Here is a 20,921-nt window from a genome sequence, read left to right on the forward strand (position 1 = left end):
TTAAGTAACAGATTTGGTTTCATGAATGCCATTTATCCCTAAAGCTGGCTGTCAGTTTGTTTTACCCTTTAGATGGCAAATGTTTAAAGTATGTTTCAGCACAAAGAAAAATGAGTTATCATTTAAGGTAACCATCATCTACTCATTTTAATTCTTTTGAAGATCTGAGTACATTTCCTATCTTCTTAGATTCTTCTGGTAGTTCCCCTAGTCAGCTTCTTCCTGTGCATATCCTTTAACAGTCCTTGAGACTCATATTGGAAAGATGCTATGAATATTGCAATACATTATGAAGAATTTGGGTATGGGAATCATTTATTAATTGTGACCTTGAAGAGTGCACTTGATCTCTCTGCTTTATTTCCTCAATCATGGAATAGAATTGGATCAGATAGAGGTATCGTATCCTATATTACCATGTTTACTGTACACAGACCTGTGTGGCTATTATTGTCTGCCTCATTGTACGGGACAGGTCATTGACATACAGACATCTGTATGGTGGATTCCAGAATCTTGATAGCCCTGGGCATTCCCAGTTACCTTCTCTTTACTGCAACACATTATTGTGTTCTCTCTTGTCATGAGTTATCAACTTAGGGTGGAAGTGTTTACCACTTTTCAGCTTATGTCAGCTTTGTCCCTTGGGATCATATCTGTTTTGAAGGTCATATGGGAATTTATTTATAATTCTTAAGGATCTGCTAAGTTGAATGTGTGGTCAGCTTTTACAGTTTTTAGTTTAATCTTGGAACAGTGTGCCCTAATACTACATGTGTATGATGTCATACATCATAGATAGGAATCTTCTGTTTGTTTTCTGATCATTTGAAATGCATGTTACAGAAGATGAAAGACACACCTTGAAGAGTGCGGATTTTTATACTGAATATTCTGTACACCAAGACACTGCTTTTCATGTTAGACTGTGTTCTGGAAAAGAAAGGGTTATTGAATGGTTCCTGCCCACTACAGATAACAAGGCTTCACTGAAACTTTTCATTAGAATATTTGAGTCAGAAATTTTTGATGAGTGTAGCAGGCTAATCAGAAAATGAAGCCAAGAATTAATAGAAGAGGAAACATAAATGAACATGAAAATGGTGCTCAGCCTCACTAATAATCAGGGAAGATAAAACCACGATCAGACAGTGTTTCGTACTTTTCACATTAGGAAAAACTAAAGTCAGACAAATCTAAGGTAAGACTACAGATCTTTGGGAACTCTTGTAGTATGCAGAAGACAGTTGGTCAGTGTCTACTGAAGTTAAAGACACACGCAGTCCTGAGAACTGCTGGGTCTCGCACTCAAGTTCTCACTCATGTACACAGATTTTCAAAGAATGTTTTTAACAGCATTATTGTGTGTTCATCAGTAGAGGAATACATTGTTTGATATTCATATGATGGAATTGGTGAAAATTAATGAACTATATATGTCGTCATGGCTAGTGTTCACAAACGTAATGCTTAAGAAGAGCAAATTGGTGGGAGTACTTACAGTATTATAGCATTTATATAAAAAAGTTTAAAACCGACAGAGCAGTGTTACATTGTTTAGAGTGCATGTACACGTAGTAAAGTACTGATGAGTGCGTGAGGTCAGGATAGTTACTTCTGAAGGGCAGGTATACCTAGAGGGTTTCAGCTGTATTGGTGGTGTTATTTCCTGACTTGGGTGCTGAGTGCGTAGGTATTGACTCTAATGTTCTTTTTTTTTTTCTTATATCTTAAATTTTGCCTAATAACACTTTCTAAAAGTTTTTAAAAAGGAAAAGAAAAGTGTCTGGGAGGATCCTTACCAGTCTGATAAATGGTCGGTGAAGTATGAATTGGGTGGAATTCTTGGGTAACTTTTCTTATTTGTATTTATTTCAATTTTGTTTAATTGTGTGATTGAGATAAATATAGAATCATTTTAAAGAACAAATGAACAGTTACCTTTCTGCTATTATTGTGCCAGAATCAGTCAGTGATTTTTCACAAATATGTAGTAGAATTAAAAGGGACCAAGATTAAAATATGTCCTTTATTAAATTACCAAATGTTGCTGAATTAAGCAACTTTGATTCAGTACATTGACATTTGGTTCAGGGATTGTCTGTTATTTTTGAAGAATCAGATTTTGATTTTAGGTATCAGCTGCACTTCTGTTTTCTGTCATTGCTTTTCCTTTCATTGTTACTGATTTTTTCCAGGATCTTTCAGTTTCCCTTTTTTCTTTTTCTTTTCTTTTCTTTTTCTTTCTTTCTTTCTTTCTTTTTTTTTTTTTTTTACTGTCTTGAAAACTTTTTTTCCTTTATTGTCCTTATTTCTCACATTTAAGGCTGTATATTATTCTCTCCTGCAATCTCTGGTCACATCCTGGGGATTTCAGTCTGCCATCATTGCCGAAGTTTATCTTTACTGTTTTATTTCTTGTTTAACCCAGTTTCTTTTTTTCTTTTTAAATTCAAACTGGATAGATTTATTTTTCCTTTATGTATTTGGTTTTTGACTTCTGATTTTAGTACATTGCAGTCAGTAATGTACACTGCAACCTGATTGGTTTTTGCTCTGGGAAATGTTTTTAGATTTTCTGTGTGGCTTGATATACAGTGATTTTTGGTGATTATTCCTTGTATGATTAAAGTATTTGTATTTTTAGCATATACAAAGTTTTTATGCATAATTAAGGTTGTTAATTATGTATTTTGTTCCTTTTTTGTTATGTTTTTATTCTGATGTTATTCTCTGAATTTACTAGTTTCCTACTCTAATCTGAATTTTGTATTTTAATCAACTTTTACTTTATATATGTTATTTTCAAGCTGTGTGAGGTATATAAAGTTTTGTAATTTATTTTACATGATGGGCTATACCTTTTTTCACTGTGAAACTGTGCTTTGTTGCCATGGATTCTCTTTTGTCATTTTGTTTAGGAGGTACTAGTGTCTTCCCTTAATATTCAGATATCAATATCCATATCATTCCCTCTGCCCTATAAACAAGAACTATATGTAGTTTGCTTTTACTTCCCTTTTAGTTATAGATTTTTAATTTGCTTTTATTACTTAATAAATACTTTTTTCCTGGTTCAGTAATGCTTTAAGATCTAATGAAGAATGTGGACATATCTTAAAATTGTGTTCTTCAACATCTTTAATTATTCCTTTCTTTGACCTAGTTTACTGCATGTGAAGAACATATCAAAATCCAGTGTGAATTTAAAAGTGACTAGCTGGTCTATCTGAAAAGCATTGCCTAGTCTTGTGAAAAAGTAGATTAGTAAAACATAAGTTGAGACATTTTTGACTGTTAATTTATGTGCGACTTACAGTTTGTATAATATGCCGTTTTTTTGGAAATCTTGGCATATTCAAGCCGAGAGGTGTGGTTTAACTAGAAACCACATTGAATGTACTTAAGGCAGTCAGTTCCTTACTCTGCTTCAGTGCTGCGAAGAAATACCTCTGCGTGCCCCCTCCTACAGAAGAGTTTCTTAGCAAATTTAGGAAATGGGCAGCCACCAGAACTGTGATTATAGTATTATGAGTATAATATGTTTAAATATTTTCTCTTTGAAAACTTCTAAAAGGATTACTCCTTTCTGTACAGATTGTACAACCTAAGCCATAATACCTTTGTGATAGAACTTTGAAATAGTCCAAAAGGACATTAATCAGTAATTTTCTCTTTGGTTTATCTAAATCTGCTAGTATAGTTTGTTATGAATTGATAACTCCTTGCTTTTATTTCCGATTTCTTCCAGAAAAACTGTTAATGTGCCTGCTTTTACAGTCCCCCCGAATCTGAGTGGACAGAGTTACATTTCCCTACCATTTGTTAGAGACAGATGTCTTAGTAATATTACCGTGTTTTCCAACTTGAACCTTCTCTTCCCCTAGTCAGACTCTGGTTAAATTTTATGTTACTTAATCTTACACAGTTTGCCACTTGGACCATGGGCCCCGATGGGTTCTGGATTAGATGACCTTGGCTTGTGTCACAGAGTTTTAGGCCCAAGTGTGGAGTTTGGGATTATACATTTTTAAGGGATGATTTGTGCCTTTTGTGAATAGGGAAGGAGGTTTGATCTGCTTTAAAGTATTATCTTGTTTCTTTTATTTAAAAAGATGTACATGAAACCTGCCCGCGTGGTATGTGTCTGACATGAACTGCACCTCAGCCTGGGCCCAGGCAAATGCCTGTGGCATTCAGTTGTATAGAACTGAAAAATGTACCCATAGAAAATGGCCCACAATCTAGCTGCCAAGCACACAGTCACATACTCTGAAAGGTACCTTGTACAGAGTGTAACATCATCACTTGTCATAGAAAACCAAAAGAAAAAAAATCCTAAACTTTCTGAAGTTTCACGTGCCTATGAGAAATGACAGTTATTTCAGAGATCACAGTTAAAAACTGATCTGGCCTGAACCCTGTGTAAATAAAAGCACTTTATGGTATTAGCTTTGTGTGCACAATGATGTACTGGCTTTCCAGTGTGAATGTTGTGTGATTACATATTTAGGAAAGAGCAAAAGTTCTGTGCTTTGAGTAAAATCTTCTCAGTTTTATAAATAAGCTATTATTATAGGATTTAATTTTTGTCATAAATCTTGACCATGAAATGTTATGGGTAGTGTAATCTATAGGTACCATACAAATGGGTTTTTTAGGCTAACTCAACCATTGATTTTTTTAGTGAGAGGCCTGAAAAATGAGATAAAAATGACTTATGTGCTTTGTAATGTTTTCCCTGCTGCATTTTCAGCTCCGGTGCTTATTCTCACTGCGTTTTAAGATTCAGATCAAGTGAAATATATGTTGACACTACTTTGAAAAGTATAATTTACTCTACTGGTGGTATGGTAACGTCTAAATTGTTGGTTCTCTACCTGCCATCTGTAAGTTTCACCTGGAGCAGATGTAAAACCAAGCAAACCTGGCCTGGGCCCCACCCTAGAGATTGTGATTCAGATTGTCTTGGGTGAGGTCTTCATCCAAAGCTTCTGAGATTCTGACGTGCATCAAGCCTTGCCTCCTTGTGATGTAAAATCCTAGAGTTCAATGTTTTTGGTTATTAGTGGAAAAATAAATTCCTCACATTTTAATTCTAATACTCGTTAGAGAATAATTGTTCAGAAAAAAAATGTTTAAACCTCTTCAGTTTCAAAAGTTGAACAAGAACATATATTCTTTTTTGATGTTGATAACTGAACTTAAATTTCTCTCCACTCCCCTTCCCCGATTTTAATCACACCCTTTGCTTGTTTAGGGATAAGTAAGTGAAAACCAAATTTCACGGCCTTTGGAAATTTTTTCTGGTGTTGTTCAGTGCCTGGAACTTCAGGCTGGAGACCCCTTGCCTTTCCTTTTAGGAGCCTGGGGACTGTCCTGCTTGTTTGCTTTCCACTGCCTTGCCTGGAGCTGCTTGTCAGTGTCCCTTGTCCTTGTGCAGGTGAGAAAGTTGCCTCACTGCTTCATATAAAACCATTTCTTCAAAAAATTTATAGCACCCTTGCACTTTTCTAAGAGCTCTTGCTGCTACTAACTAAACTTGGGTTTGGTTTTGTTTTACATGGGCCTTGATGCTCCTCTTATTCCTTTCCTCTCCGAGACAAAGGTGGAAAGACAAAGGTGTGCAGGACTGATAATCATAGGTCCCACTAGAATAAAAACTGGAAGTTACTATTCATTTACTTTTCAGACTAGTGCCCAAGCTCTGAATCTTTGGTACTTCATGTGAGGAAGTAGGAATTGGGCTGACTGACATGACTATGTGCATCTTTGAAAGAAGATAGAAGAAGGAAGGGACTTTAAAGGCAAGTTTCCTGTCATTTGTATGTGCTGCTTGTTTTCAGACATTGACAGTTACAGGTGGGAGGAGGCCCTGGGGCTTTGGGCAAAAGTAAGTCAGGAATTGTCATGTGGAATAGCTGTAAGAGAGGGGAATTCCTTTGGAGGTGACAGTTTTAGGTAGTTACCACTCATAAGGGAAAAAAGTGCTTATCAGTTCCTTTAAAAATTTATATATGTCTCTCTCCTCTGCTCAGAACATTTTAAAGACTTACCATTTCCTTCACAGTCAAAACTCGACTCCTCACAGCAGCCAACATGGCCCTCAAGATTGGCTTCCTCATTTCCTCCCTCACTTTTTCCTCCCGCTCTTTTTTCAGTTGCTTGCTCAGCTCCAACAAAGCTGCCTTCTTGCTGTTAGTCACATTCCATCATATCCAGTCCTGCCTTAGGGCCCTTCTTTCTCCCTTCCCTCTACTTAGACTCTTGCCCACTGCCACCCTCTTGGCCAGGCCCCACCTTCTACTCCAAAGGTGGAGGGCCCCAGCGCTGCCTATTCTCCCTCCCCACTTGACTCATTTCTGTGGTCTCTGTTACTTCCATTTGTGAAATGAGGGTAGTAATATTTCTCGCCTTTAGGATTGTTGAAGGAGTTAGAGGAATGAAAACATAGAAGTACTTAGCATTAACACCAAACACAAAATCAATCTTCCGTCAGATGTAACGGTCTCAGCCAGACTTTTGAAGAGATCACAGAGTGCCTTGTTTCTGTGGTGCGAGGGCTGCGGTGCCAAAGGGTGTTTAAAGATCATGGCCTCATTTTCCTTTGGAGGTGCTTTCTTCTTCTTTGGAAATTTGTCCTCAGGGGAATTTCTGAAATGTTGGCTGCCGTGGGAAAACTGGGAGGAAGGGGCAGGCCCAGGACCTTTGCTCTTGTGTTTTTCTCACACGTTTTTCGTTGTATTTAACTTTCAGAATGTAGGAAATAGGTTAACTTCCAAAGTAGGGATTTTTCTTTGTGTGTCTGTGTTTTTTTATGTTAGATAAAAACAAAGGAAAGTGTTTGATAACCGGTTAGTTTCTTGGAACTTCAGAAGAACTTTTTTAAACCACTTTAAATAGTTAACTGTCTTAATGCAGAAATACAGAAATAAATGTGCTTCTCTTCACTTCTAACCTGGGAAACCTTTAGGGATTTGAAAACATCAAATCTGCTTGGATATTTTTTTGCCTTTTTTTTTTTTTTTTTTTTGTAGGCAGAAGCATAAACCTGTTGAAGAAAGACTAGTTTGCAAAACAAAAAAATCAGCACTTAGCACAGATTTTTAACACAATAACTTGGAAACTTGTTAGTCACGATATACTTTGCTGGACAGACTCCAAACTCAAATGTTGAGTAAAGTCACTGTAGTGTTTTTAAGAACTGGTGAAAACTGTATTGACATATAGGTGCTGTGCTCAGTTGTGCTCTTGTGCTTGCTCTGAGATGACCTGGTAGGACTTGTTAGTGACATGTCTCCGTTTCTGGGGAAACTGTCCCACCGCATTAGGAAGTTGCCTGTGTGGTCCTGGAGTTGTCATGACTTCCAGAGCAGCTGCCTGGGAAATGCTTTCATAGTCACATGAACATACATAGTAGTGTGGTTTTCTTCTTTCAAGGGCTGTGGCTTCCCTCAGTCAGATCCTCACATGTTGATGCAGACTTTGGTGGAGAAAGATGGAGAGCAGACTTAGAACAGGGCGCCATAGAGCTAAGCCAAGCTAATTAGCAGAGATATACTGTGGTACTTACTTACAACTGAGATTTCAAATGCGTGTCTTTGCTATTTTTAAATCTCTTCTTCCCGGCATTCTCCATAACCCATTTTCTTTTTTTTAACTTTTTTTATTATATTATGTTAGTCACCATACAGTACACCCCTGGTTTCTGATGTGAAGTTCGATGATTCATTAGTTGCGTATAACACCCAGTGCACCATGGAATACATGCCCTCCTTACTACCCATCACCAGTCTATCCCATTCCTCCACCCCCCTCCCCTCTGAAGCCCTCAGTTCTCAGAGTCCATAGTCTCTCATGCTTCATTCCCCCTTCTGATTACCCCCCCCCTTTATTTATCCCTTTCTTCCCCTACCGATCTTCCTAGTTTTTATGACCATAACCCATTTTCTACCTAACCCACTTTGTCTTTGGAAAACGATTTATCTTAACCTAGTTTTTATTGATTAGCCTTATGGTGATGTCTTTAAAATTGTATCCAGTATAGTGTAGGACAGTTCCTAATTTAATATTATAAAATTTTAACTCAGTTATTTTGAACCTTGGAACCTAAGACAAACATTGTAGGACCTTAGCATTTGTGGCACTGTCTGGTGAGTAGGAGAACAAGACTTTGTGGAGTGAGACCCTCTTTGTAGATACATCTTAAATTCTGCCTGGGATGCAGCCAGGCACAGAGTAGGTGTACTAGATAAAAATAACAGAGGGGTTGTAGATGGTTAAAAACAGAGGATGATGAGGTGCAGAGGACACATGCCCTGACGGCCTTTTCCTTTTGGAATTGGATGGGATGATGGCCAGACCTTGCTTATTTCAGATGGCTCACTTGTTCCCCTTGCTCAATAGTAAGGTCTTTGAGAACTGCATGTTTATATCTTATCTGTGTCCCATCCCTATCACCTGGTAAACACCACAAGCTCTGAATGTTTGTTTAAATGAGTAAATATTACAGAGACAAACTAAATGAAATTTACATTCCTTTAAAGTTGTTTACAAAATACAATTGTGACCAGTCCTCACAGTCCTTCCTGATGTCTTGCTGACATTGAAACTCCTTTTCCCTGCTTCTGTATATATATTAATGCGTCCTGGACTCACCATGAGTCTGTTGGGAGCTGTGGTTCCCCTCTTCATGGAGAGGCAGAGTTGCAGTTTCAGGCATGTTATTATGTGTGGGCCACTATGAAGCCCTTCTTTGGATCTGATCTTGTAGGCTTGTGCTGAGTAAAAAAAAGTGGGCCCACTACTTTGACAGGAAGGATGAACACAGGCAGTTTTGAGATGAGCATTGGAGCATAAATTACAGGTGAGGAATAATGTCCTTATTTTTGTGTTTTGGCTACTTCAACTTGTTTAGATCTCTAATTTTCTTTACTGTGTTTTAAATTCCCTAGTTATGACTTTGGAAGATTGTAATAGAAAATTGGAGGTAGGCTTATAGACAGGGCTTCTCCCAAAAGGAAGATCAAGTCATTGGGGATATGGTATGCTTTTTTGTTTTTTAAAGTCAAAGAATTAATTTGTAGGTATTTGGTGTGTTTGATATGTGGTTTGGGGGGTTGTTTTATAAATCCATTTTATGTTGTTAACAGTTTGTATGTATCGACTATTCACTGACACTAGGAGGTCCTTGTTACAGTTTGAAGAGACTTAACATAGATTAGGAGCTCCAGTAGATGGCAGGGAAGCCCTTCAGATGGTGTGATCCCCAATTTCCAAGGTGTGATTCTCAGTTTTGTACTCAGTGGTAATTAGTTTCTAGAGGACTGAAGCTGGCTTAACAAATTCTTAGGAGACTAATACATACAAATACCATAACTGTCAGTCCACTACAAGCTTATATTCTTGATTCAGATTAGTGATATTTTCCTAAATTTACCTGTCTTTTCAGGTTTTATAAAGTTGGCATACATAAGATTTTCTTTTAGGTATAGTATAAGTTGATTTGGTTTACTTAACCTTTCTTAGGAACATTTGTGATCCATTGATATTCCTGAGGTCACATGATTCTTGTTTGGATTTCTGCCTCAGCTCTTAGAAAGGGCTCTTCCCAATTCTGGAATTTCAGTTCATTTATTTCTTTTCCTTCTAAGGCCTTGAAATCATGGTTTCTGCAGGTTACCGTTTTGTTTCTAGTTGTGGCAGCAGGATCTTCGGTTTGCTCAATACATTATGGTCTACCTAGAAGGAGAAGATTCCCAGTGGTTTTAGATTAGTCCTAATTTTGTTTTCAGTCATCAGTTTGTGGGTAGGATATGTTGCTATCTGTCCTAGACAAGGACAGCCATTATTATCAAGTTGTCAGTAAAAAGCTTGATAAAAATCTTTTGGATTTACTATCCAGCTTCAGTATCAAAATGAATTCATTAGTCAGCAGAGGCAAGAATAGTTAGAGAAGTTGTGTTCTGTTTCTGACTTTTGCCTCTTCTGGCTGCTGTCAGGGGATTAAAGGGGATAGCTTTTCATGCGTAAGGATGCTTTCTAAGGCTTCATTCTTGTGTTACTGCATGTAAGAGAAAGGAACTTCAGAATCCCCAGCTGTCAGTACCTTTTACCAGTTAGAGAACTATTTATTGATCACTTTCTTTAGATGAGTTCTTGAGTTGTCCTATTGCAGCGCACCATGAAGAAAGCAAATAAAGGCTCCTGGGATGCTCAAATGGACTGTCCTAATAAGCCCATGTAAAAGTTCATGTGTTTTGTTCATAGTTTTCATTCAGGGACTCACTCGGATCCTTACTTAGTTAATTTTACATAAAATTCAGTTAATTTTCAGCCTTCAGCTCATAAATGGGTAACATTAGGGACTTTTTAGAGGCTGGCACACTGATAGCAAAGATTAGAAAGAATCATGAAATCATAATTGGAAACTCAAAAACATGATATTCCTGAACAACCAATGGATCAAAGAAGAAGTTAAAGAGGAAGTGCAAGTTTCTCAAGACAAATGAAAAGAAATTAAAGACATCAAAATTGAGAAGGAAGAAGTAAAATTGTCTCTAGCTACTGATGACATGATTTTATATATAGAAAATTCTGAAGACTCACTAAAAAGCTGTCAAAACTAATCAAATTCAGTAAAATTACAGGATACAAAATTAACAGAGCAGTTGCATTTCTGTACACTAACAAGTTTTCTGAAAGCGGATAAATTGATCCTACTTACAATAGCATCAAAAACAATAAGGTACTTAGGAATAAATTTAACCAAGGGGGTGAAAGATCTCCACTTTGAAAACTACAAGACATTGATGAAAGATATCAAAGATACAAATAAATGGAAAGTAGCCTGTGTTCATGGATTGGAAGAATTGATATTGTTAAAATGTCAGTATTACCAAAAGCCATCTATAGATTCAATGCCACTCCTATTAAGATCCCAATGGCATATTTTTTTTTTTTACAGAAATAGAAAAAAAAATTCCTAAAATTTATATGATACCGTAGTAGACCCAAGATAGCCAAATACATCCCGAGAAAGAAGAAGAAAGCAGGAGGCATACTTTCTGATTTCAAGCTATGCTATAAAGCTGTAGTCATGAAGACAGTGTGGTATAGGCATGAAAACAGACAAATGGACCAATGGAACAGAATCAAGAGCCCAGAAATAAGCATATACAGTCAACTAATATTTGACAAGGGAACTTGGAGTACTCATTGGAGAAAAGACACTCTCTTCAATAAATTGAAAAAAATTGGATATTCACAAGTAGAAGAATGAAACTTGACCCCTGTCTTACATCACTCACAAAAATTAACTTGAAATGAATTAAAGGCTTAAATGTAAGACCTAAAGCCATGAAACTCCTAGAAGAAAACAGGAAAAACCTCCTTGATATGGGTCTTGGTAATGATTTCTTTGAATATGACACCTAAAGTACAAGCAATAAAATAAAAACAAGTGGGACTACACCAGACAAAAAAGCTTCTGCACAGGAAAAGAAATCACCAACAAAGTAAAAAAACAACCTATGGAATGGGAAGAAATATTTGCTAATCATGTATCGGATAAGCGATTAATGTCCAAAATATATAAAGAATTCCTACAACTCAGCAGTGGCAAAACCATATAATCTAGTTAAAAATGGGTAAAGAACCTCAATAGACCTTTTTCCAAAGAAGACAGACGTGAAAAGATGCTCGGTATCACTAGTTAACACCACAATTATATATCCCCTTATGCCTTTTAGGCCATCATCAAAAAGACATTTGTTATCACAAATGCTGGTGTGGATGTGGAGAAAAGGGGAACCCTTGTGCACTATTGGTTGGAATATAAATTGGTACAGCCAGTATGGAAAACAATATGGAGTTTCCTCAGAAAACTAAAAACAGAACTACTGTATGATTCAGCAGTTCCATCTCTAGGAATATATCCAAAGGAAAAGAAAATACTAACTCAAAAAGGTATCTACACACCCATGTTCAGAACAGCATTAGTTACAATAGCCAAGACATTAAAACAACTGTAAGTGTCCAACAGTGGATAAATGGATAAAGAAGTTGTGGTATATATATATGTACATACATACAGTGGGATATTATTCTGTCATAAAAATTAGGAAATCTTACCATTTGTGACAATATGGACCATGAAGGTATTATGCTAAGTGAAATAAGACAGAAAGATAAATACCAGATGATCTCATTCATATGTGGAATCTGAAACCAAACCAAAACAAGCACCACACTCAGAAAAAGAGATCAGATTTGTGGTTACCAGAGGTAAGGGATGAGGGAAGAGGGAATTGGAGGAAGGTGTTCAAAAAGTACAAAATTCCAGTTATAAATAAGTACTGGGGATGTAATGAACAGCATGACAGTAGTTAACACTATAGTATGGTATATAGGAGACTTAAGAGAATAGGTCATCACAAAGAGATACTAGTTTTTTGTTTTATTGAATCTATGAGATAGTGGCTTTTAACTAAAACTATTGTAATCATTTCACAACACACATAAACCAAACCATCATTCTGTGTACCTTAAAGTTATGCAGATGTATGTCAGTTATTTCTCAATAAAACTGGGAGGAGAAAAAAACCAAACATGATTGGCCCCTTTGTTCGCTACTTGGAATCCAGGCCTTTAGCAGTGTTTATCGGCTCTTGGAGGTAGGGCAAAATGCATACTTGTTATAGAAGCAGCTCTAACGGGTATCCTAGATGAAAGATAAGATGGAGCCATCTTTTACAAGCCAGATAGTTGTTACTTTCTCTGCAAATGAAGGAACAGAGTTGAATTGTGGCAAGGAACACAAAGGGCAGTAGTGCCGTCTCTCCTGGACATTCTCCCTTCATTGCCAACCTCTAAGGTCTCATTATGATTACATCCCAGCACCTAGCACAGTGCCTGGCAAATGGTGCCATACATTTGTTGAATATTCGTATCAGTGTCTGTTTTGTGGCCCTTTAGTGTAAGGACCAGTGCCCCCAAGGACACCACTGTATCTTAGCATGGTTCTTTAGCTGGTAAATTTTAACTGATGTAGAGAAACAGGCTCTAAATAGTTCTAACTTCCTCAATTATCAGAAGGCATCAGAGAAGGAATTATTTAATAAATTGTACTGGAAGTAAACATTTAAGGAAAAAGGAGTGATAGATCCCTATGTTCTGTGTCAAAATAAATTCTAGTTGAATTAAGGATTTGTATATAAAGAAGCCACCCCCCAAAGGTAATATTCATAAGATCTTGGCCTTTCTAAACAGGAATCATAAGGAAAAGGTAATAGATTTGATTACAGTTTATGGATATGCTGTGCATCTGTTTTTTTAGAAATTATGGAAACCAAGGAAATGATTTGTAATATAGATGATTACCATTCTTACTATAGAAAGAGCTCTTACAAATCAATGAGGAACTCTCCTAAAGACAAATGAAAAGAGAGTTCATTAAAAAGTTATATAAATAACCAATAAAGATGGAAAAGTTTAACTCTAAAAGTAATTGGAATATTAAGGACTTAGTATAAAGCTACAGTAATCAAGACTGTATGATATTAACAAGAAGGCATGCATATAGATCAGTGGGATAGAATAGAGTCCATAAATAAATCCACACATATATGGTCAATTGATTTTCAGCAGAAGTGCTAAAGCAGTTCAGTAGAGCCAAGAGTAAGTCATTTTTCAACAGTGTTGCTGAAATAGATATCAGTATGCAAAAAACGAACCTCGATCCATTCCTTATACCACTTAAAAAAACTCAATGTGCATCAGAGACTTAAATGTGAATCATAAAACTCTAAAACTTCAAGAAGAAAACATAGATCTTTGCAGCTTTGACTTAGTCAAAGCTATTTTAGATACAACATCAAAAGCATGATCTATAAAAGAAAAATATGATAAATTGGATTTTATAAAAATCAACTCCTTCTTGAAAGATACTGTTAAGCTACCACCAACAGGGAGAAAATACTTGCAAATCACATGTCTGATAGAGAATGTATAAAGATTCTCAAAACCCAGAAGATATTTGCAAATGATAAATCCGCTAAGGGGTTAAAATCCAAAATATATTAAAAACATATACAACACCAAAAACACAAATAGTCCAATTAAAAAATGGGGCAGAAGAACAGACATTTTTCCCAAGGAGACATACAGATGGCCAATAGACACATGAAAGATGCTCATCATCGCTCATCATCAGGGAAATGCAGATCAGAACCCAAGTGGGAGATCACCTCATGCCAGTCAGAATGCTAGTATCAGAAAGACAAAAAGTAACAGGTGTTGGTGAGGATGTGGAGAGAAGGAAACCCCTGTGCCCTGTTGGTGGGAAAGTAAATTGGTGCAACCACCTTGGGAAACAGGATGGTGGTTCCTCAAAAAATTAAAAATAGAAATACCGGGGGCGCCTGGGTGGCACAGCGGTTAAGCGTCTGCCTTCGGCTCAGGGCGTGATCCCGGCGTTCTGGGATCGAGCCCCACATCAGGCTCTTCCGCTATGAGCCTGCTTCTTCCTCTCCCACTCCCCCTGCTTGTGTTCCCTCTCTCGCTGGCTGTCTCTATCTCTGTCGAATAAATAAATAAAATCTTAAAAAAAAAAATAGAAATACCGTACAGTCCATTAATTCCACTATTGGCTATTTACCCAAAGAAAACAAAAATAGTAATTTGAAAAGATTTATGTACCTTTATGTTTATTGCAGCATTATTTACAATAGCAAAGATACGGAAGCAACGTTAAGTGTCCACTGATGAATGAATGGATAAAGGAGATGTAGTTTGTACACAAACACACACACACTCACGCACACCCACACACACTGGAGTTTTACTCAGCCATAAAAAGGATGAGATCTTGCCATTTGCAACAACATGGATGGACCAAGAGGGTATTATGCTAAGTGAAATAAGTCAACCAGAGAAAGTCAAATGCCATGTGGTTTCACTTACATGTGGAATCTAAAAACCAAAAAAAAAAATCAGACTCTTGAGTACAGAGAACAAATGGGTGGTTGCCAGAGGGGCGGTGGGTAGGGGGAGGCGTGAAATAGATAAAGGGGATTAAGAGGTACAAATTTAAATAAGTCATTGAAATGGAAAGTACAAATAATACTGTAATAACGTATAGTGACTACACTTACGAGCACTGAGTGTTGTGTAGAATTGTCAAATCACTGGTGTACACTTGAAACTAATATAAGATTTTGAAGTTGTTTTCAGGAAATAATGTAAATACAGTCAATATGACTTAAAGCCTTGTTCTGTATTGTTAGAGATTGTATATAAAAAAAGAATTCTCAAACTCAATAAATTAAAAGCAACCCAATGTTAAAATGAGCAAAAGATGTGCACAGACAATTCATCAAAGAAGACATATGGCAAATAAGCACACGTACACGCTCTGCATCATTAGTCATTAGGTAAAATGCAAATTAAAGCCACATCTATTAGAATGGCTGAAGTTTTTTAAATTGCCGGTACCAAGAGTTGACAAGGATGTGAATGGAGCAACTGGATCCTCATACTTTGCTGATGAGAATATAAAATCCTAGAGCCACCTTTGGAAAGTCATTAGGCAATTCCTTATAAAGCTAACATACACTTACTGTATGGCTCAGCAAGCCTACTCCTAGGTATTTGCCTGAGAAATGAACATTTAAGTTGGCACAAGTGTCTGTACACAGATGGTTTTAGTGCTTTTATTCATAATTGCCCCGAACTGAAATAAGCTGTGTAGTGGAATACCACTAGACCATGAAGAGTGATGACCTGTTGATACGCGCAACAACGTGGATGAATCTCAAATGCATTCGTTAAAAAATCCAGACTACGTACTGTATGATTCCACTTATAGGCAAGAGTTGGAGGAACAGAGATAGACCTGGGGTTGCCTGGGGCTGGGCCGGGAAGAGGGGTAGGATGTAAAGTACAGGGCACTTTTGGGGGGTGATAGAGCTGCTCCATATCGTGATTGTGGCAGCGGTTGTATGGCTGCATTTGTCAGAACTCCCAGAAATGCACACTAACAGTGGTGACTTCCAGTGCATGTAAATGAAACCTTGAAGAAATGAGGGAAAGATAATCAGGACAGTACAAATAAGAACAAATCGATCAGTATCTTGACCTAAAAGGCTAATGTATCCGTGGTGTTGGTGAGTGTGGGGGGGCCTCCCATAGGCTGCTGATAGAATCTTACTGTCACTGAACATGGGTTACTTTGATAATCTGGAAGAAGTAAATGTTAACTTAAAAACTGGGAAATGTGTGGTTATATTTGAGAGAATTTTATAGCTAAGGTTTTAATAAGAAGGAATAATCATAATCCCATGTGGAACCAACCAGGTTGTATGTTTATTGTAATTCCTAGGAAGATGTAACATGCTAGGCTGACTTTTTTTAATGTAGGAAAATAAGTTCTATACACTTTTCAACCACATGCCTGTTTAGGTGTTGTGCACGGAGAATTAGCTAGAATCAAACATTTCAAGAACCAATATTTTGAATTTTGAATCTTGTTACAGCAAATACACTATTTTCAAGTTTTTTTTTTTTCTTTATCCTCAAATGATTAAGTTAAAACTGTCTTTTTGACAAGGTTAAACATTTTGGGAATCTAGGATAATGTTGTGTTCTCTTAAAGGACAAACTTCATTTGACTTTGTATCCTCCACATGCATTAAATATTGTGTGCCTTTTGAAAGAGAACCCATGGAAGTTGGCACATGCAGGTGATTTTTGTTAACTGATAATTAATGGCTTTTGTTTGTCTTACGTTAGCATACTTCAACCTTATGCAAAAGGCTCAGCACTTTTAGAATAAATTTAAGAAAACATCAGAATACTCCACTATCTATTAAATTAAAGCATCAAGCAGACTTCACATTTATAAAATGCTAATCATACAGTCCTTTAGTCTGCATGGTTTATATTGTTTGACTAGACAAATAGAATTGGACATTTTTAGATTTGATACTAAATCTGAGCATTCCTACTTTCTGGATCAAAGTTAGACTTGTGAAATTTGCATTTGTCATAATCTTGTGGGAAGTTGACTTCTGAAATGTAAATCTTCAGTCACTATGTATCCACAGCAGCAGCTCCCTTCTTGAAGAGCATCCGTGTTGAAATGTATAGAGGAAGGTGCTTGTGTGCATGTTGCCATGCTGATGGCCCTGTTTCCACATTTTGAAAGTATTTCTAAAATATGAACATTTTAGACTTTGTGGCTAGTGTTACAATAAAATTGGACAAAAGCCAGAGATTTTCCCCGTAAGCTTGGTGTGAAAGGAAGTAGTTTTCACAAGGTATTAGATGTAAATTTGGATGTAATTTAAAAGATGTAATTTTGGAAAGCTATGAATTTGTAATGGGTTCTTGCCTCACCTAGGTATTTAGAAGTGCCTTGAGGGACTGTTTTGGCTAGGTGGAGATTTGGAGACAGACTCTGTCAATGTCCCCGAGGTGGGTTGCACTGTGGTGGCTCTGGCTTTGGTGTCCCCTTGCCCTGGTGAAGCCTCAGGTGTGTCCTGAAGCATCGAAATGGAACTAGAGGGTGAAATGGCCAGTAGCACTGACCTGGCCCCTTCCCTGGCTTCAAAAGACCCAGCGTTTAATATTTGAATTTTGTTTTGTTTTGTTTTCTCAGTCCTTGAAGTTACTTGTGCTAAAAATATAAACTAAAATAATTCCTACCGTAAGTGTGCTTGCTGTGGAGAGATGGGTCTGTAAATTCATTAAGGGAACCCTGCAGAACCAAGTGTCCCCAGGCCGTAGGTTGAGAATCACTGTCTCAGTGAGAGTTGGCTTTTTTTTTTTTTAATCTTTACATTCCTCTAAAGATGTTTCTGCTTATCCCACTGAAGTACGTACACTTCATAATGTTCTGTTAAGCACAACTAATTTTTAATTACTTTTTTTACAAGCAGTAAATGAATGTTCTTGTAAGATAATTCAAATAGTACAGAAGTATATTGAATAAAAAGTATTCCCTTCCCATCTCACTCCTATACTTAGAGGTAAGGATTTTCTCAATTCTTGCAGGTTTTGTAGTGATACATGTAGTGCTCTTTGCCCCAGACACCCTCTCATAAATTACCAGATGAGTGGTGGTGTCCACCCTTTCTAGAAGAGAAGACTCAGGCACAGAAAGCAGATAGAATTTGGCCAAGAATACATAACTAATTAAGTGGCTGAAGTAGGATTTGAGCCCAGGGCTCCCTGACGCTTTAGCCCAGGCATGCTCTTCTCATTAGGCCAGACTGAAGGCCATCACATTAGGCCATCACATGATTTTAGCCTGGCCTGTCTTTTTTGCTCTTCTTCTATAAAGTTCACTAAAATCAGATTTGTAAAGTGATTTATGAAAGAACGCTGAGTTAGAAGGGTGTCTGCTGCTTATCTGGTTTGGATTTATGAATGTGTGCAGTCCCACAGTGTGTGATTGATAACCTTTGGACTTCTTGAACTTTTTCCTGTTTTCTTTTGACTTGAAAAAACAAGTTTGCACAAGGCGTTAAACCCCTAATTAAAACAAACTGCAGCTTGTCTTTACTGGGGCCCCCTTTCTCCCACTCTGGGTACTTAGTCTCCTTTTTCTCTTAGCTTTTATTTGAAGGTCATTAATAACTATGGACTGCCCCCTGCTGCAGCTGCCTTTTGTGGGTCCCTAACCAAACAGTGTTTATAAAAGTACTGCTTTCTCTAGCCGTAGGTTCATTCTGACATTGAGCAAACTTCTGAGGGTGCAGGGGATGTATTCTGCTCTCAAGGAGCTCTGAGTAATAGAGGAAAACATCTGTAATTACAGCTCACTGTGGTGATGCCCTCGTCGCCAGGTTGGAGGGCAGTTTGGGGAGATCTCAGGGGAAGCTGAGGGTCATTGGTTAGAGCCTTGGAGGATTCTGGGAACGTGCTGGAATTGGCAGGATCTTCCTGACCTAGAAGTGAGAGGACTCAACGTGGTGCAGGGTCTGGGGTGCCTCCTAAGTTTCGATTGGATAGGTGGAGGTGCCGTAGACCACACGAGAACCCAGATGAGATAACGACGTTTGGGTAAAAGGTGATAAGCGTAGTTTGGACAGCATTGAGTTTTGAAGTCCTCAGGGGGGCATTTAGATTCAGATGTGGGAAAGTTTTTTGAAGTAGGTACGAGTGGTGCCATTCATTCTAACTTTCTTAAGAAAAGAAACGATTACTTGTTAAATAGTAAAACTTTGCTTCTAACTGAAGTGTTGGTAAAACCAGAAATAATATAGATACCCTAAAACATGGACTTGTCCAAATGCTTCATTCCTCTTCTGCCCCCCCTCTTTCCCTCTAGGCCGATCTGTCAGAACCAACCACTGATCTTGCTGGGAACAAGAATCTTTAGTAACCAGAGCTCTAGGTGATGTTGAATGCAGATGAGTAGTTCTTACTGTGTAGGGAGCAATTCACATCAGTAGACCTTAGGGTTTCTGAATATCCGTACAAGGAACAAAGGTCCTGAGACCTACATGCTTGTGTAACAGTACTTGCTATTCTAAGAAAGCATTGCCTTTTACGTTAGTTTTGGGTCATATGTCAGTTGCTGGTAACACAGTTGGAACTGAAAAGTGATTGCATAAATCCTGCTGGTTGTAAGTGGTGTCATCAAAGGTGCTGGTCCTGGCTTCATCTGTAGTGGTTTTAGAACATTCTCTTGCTTCTGTTATGATTGATGGCTACACCGATAAAAGAAAAGAAAGCCAGAAGAAAAAATAGAGGTTTCCACCTGAAACTTTTGTTCTCGTCTTCCCATTTTTATTACTTTCTAATCCCTGCTCGCTCTTTTCCTCTCTAGATAATTCACTTCAGAAATGATTTTTTAGAAAAGTTCGTAGCAGTCATGACATCCTCCACCCACCCCCTGCCACACCATTTGGCAGTAGCTTTTCCTCAAATGAACCATTAGTATGTTCTTTTATTCTGTTTTGTTTTCATTTTGATCTTTTGTTAGCCTGCCTAAAATGACCTTTGTAGTAGAAACTCTGCTAGACCCTAGAAATGGCTTAAATTGTATTATGACAAGTTGACCTGCTGAATGTTAGCAGGTGAAGGAGACATCAGTGCTCATTTTGTGCTCTTATCACCAGCTAGCTTGAGAGCTGCCAGTAAGGGGGACCAGTAACTCCCAGCTTTGTACTAACAAAGACCTCATTATCTTTCTGCCCCTTCCCGCAGTTCCATGAGTTTGGAGTGTTTTTTTAACCAAAGGAACTATATTAGGTGATACTTCTTTTTCCATTTTTATTAACCAAGAACCTGTAGCTGGGTCTGAAATCAAAACGTGTGCTTCAGATAGTAGTATCAGCATTAAATGTTACTTTTCAGATGGTTCATATTTGTTAACCTGTGTACCTTTAATATGAATAGACAATTCCATTAACATTTAAAAAAATAAAAATAATGTGAAGTCCCTATCCCATTATCTTTCTCTCACCTTCTCCCTGTCCATCCCCTATCCCCAGTTACAGACTTGATGGATCCCAAGCTGAGTCTATGATCTATACCTTGGGAGTGTGTAGTCTTGTAAGCAAGTTTAGTTGTTTTTTTTTTAATGGAAAAAGATATTTTAAAATATTCACAAAAACGAATTTTTATTAAGACAAGTACCAACTCCCTTCCCCACTTGAAGGGAATATAATAGTTAATCTTTCTTGATGCCATTGTTAGTCCTGTAATACCAAATGTCTTGTCCTGGGGACCCAGGATCATGAATTGTCACCTTTTGTGGCTGCATTACTAAGAAGCCTTTCCGGTTCTTGCCCCCCATCTCCACTGGTTTTTCTTGTCAGTGTGTTGACTTTGTGCCTTCTTGAGCTTACCTGCTGTCTGTCTCACAGTGAATTGGGAGCCCTGTAAGAGCAAGGGTGTCCTCCGTTCATTTCTGT

The 20,921-nt window shown here is 37.6% G+C and overlaps 1 protein-coding gene across 6 annotated transcripts in view; it reads left to right on the forward strand.

The window, feature by feature from the left end:
- SNRK (SNF related kinase) overlaps window positions 1-20,921 on the forward strand; it is a 57,004-nt gene that overhangs the window by 14,800 nt on the left and 21,283 nt on the right. The gene's annotated exons all lie outside the window — the stretch shown is intronic.

Source organism: Ursus maritimus, unplaced genomic scaffold, assembly GCF_017311325.1.
Source record: "Ursus maritimus isolate PB19 unplaced genomic scaffold, ASM1731132v1 scaffold_20, whole genome shotgun sequence".
Classification (NCBI taxonomy): domain Eukaryota; kingdom Metazoa; phylum Chordata; class Mammalia; order Carnivora; family Ursidae; genus Ursus; species Ursus maritimus.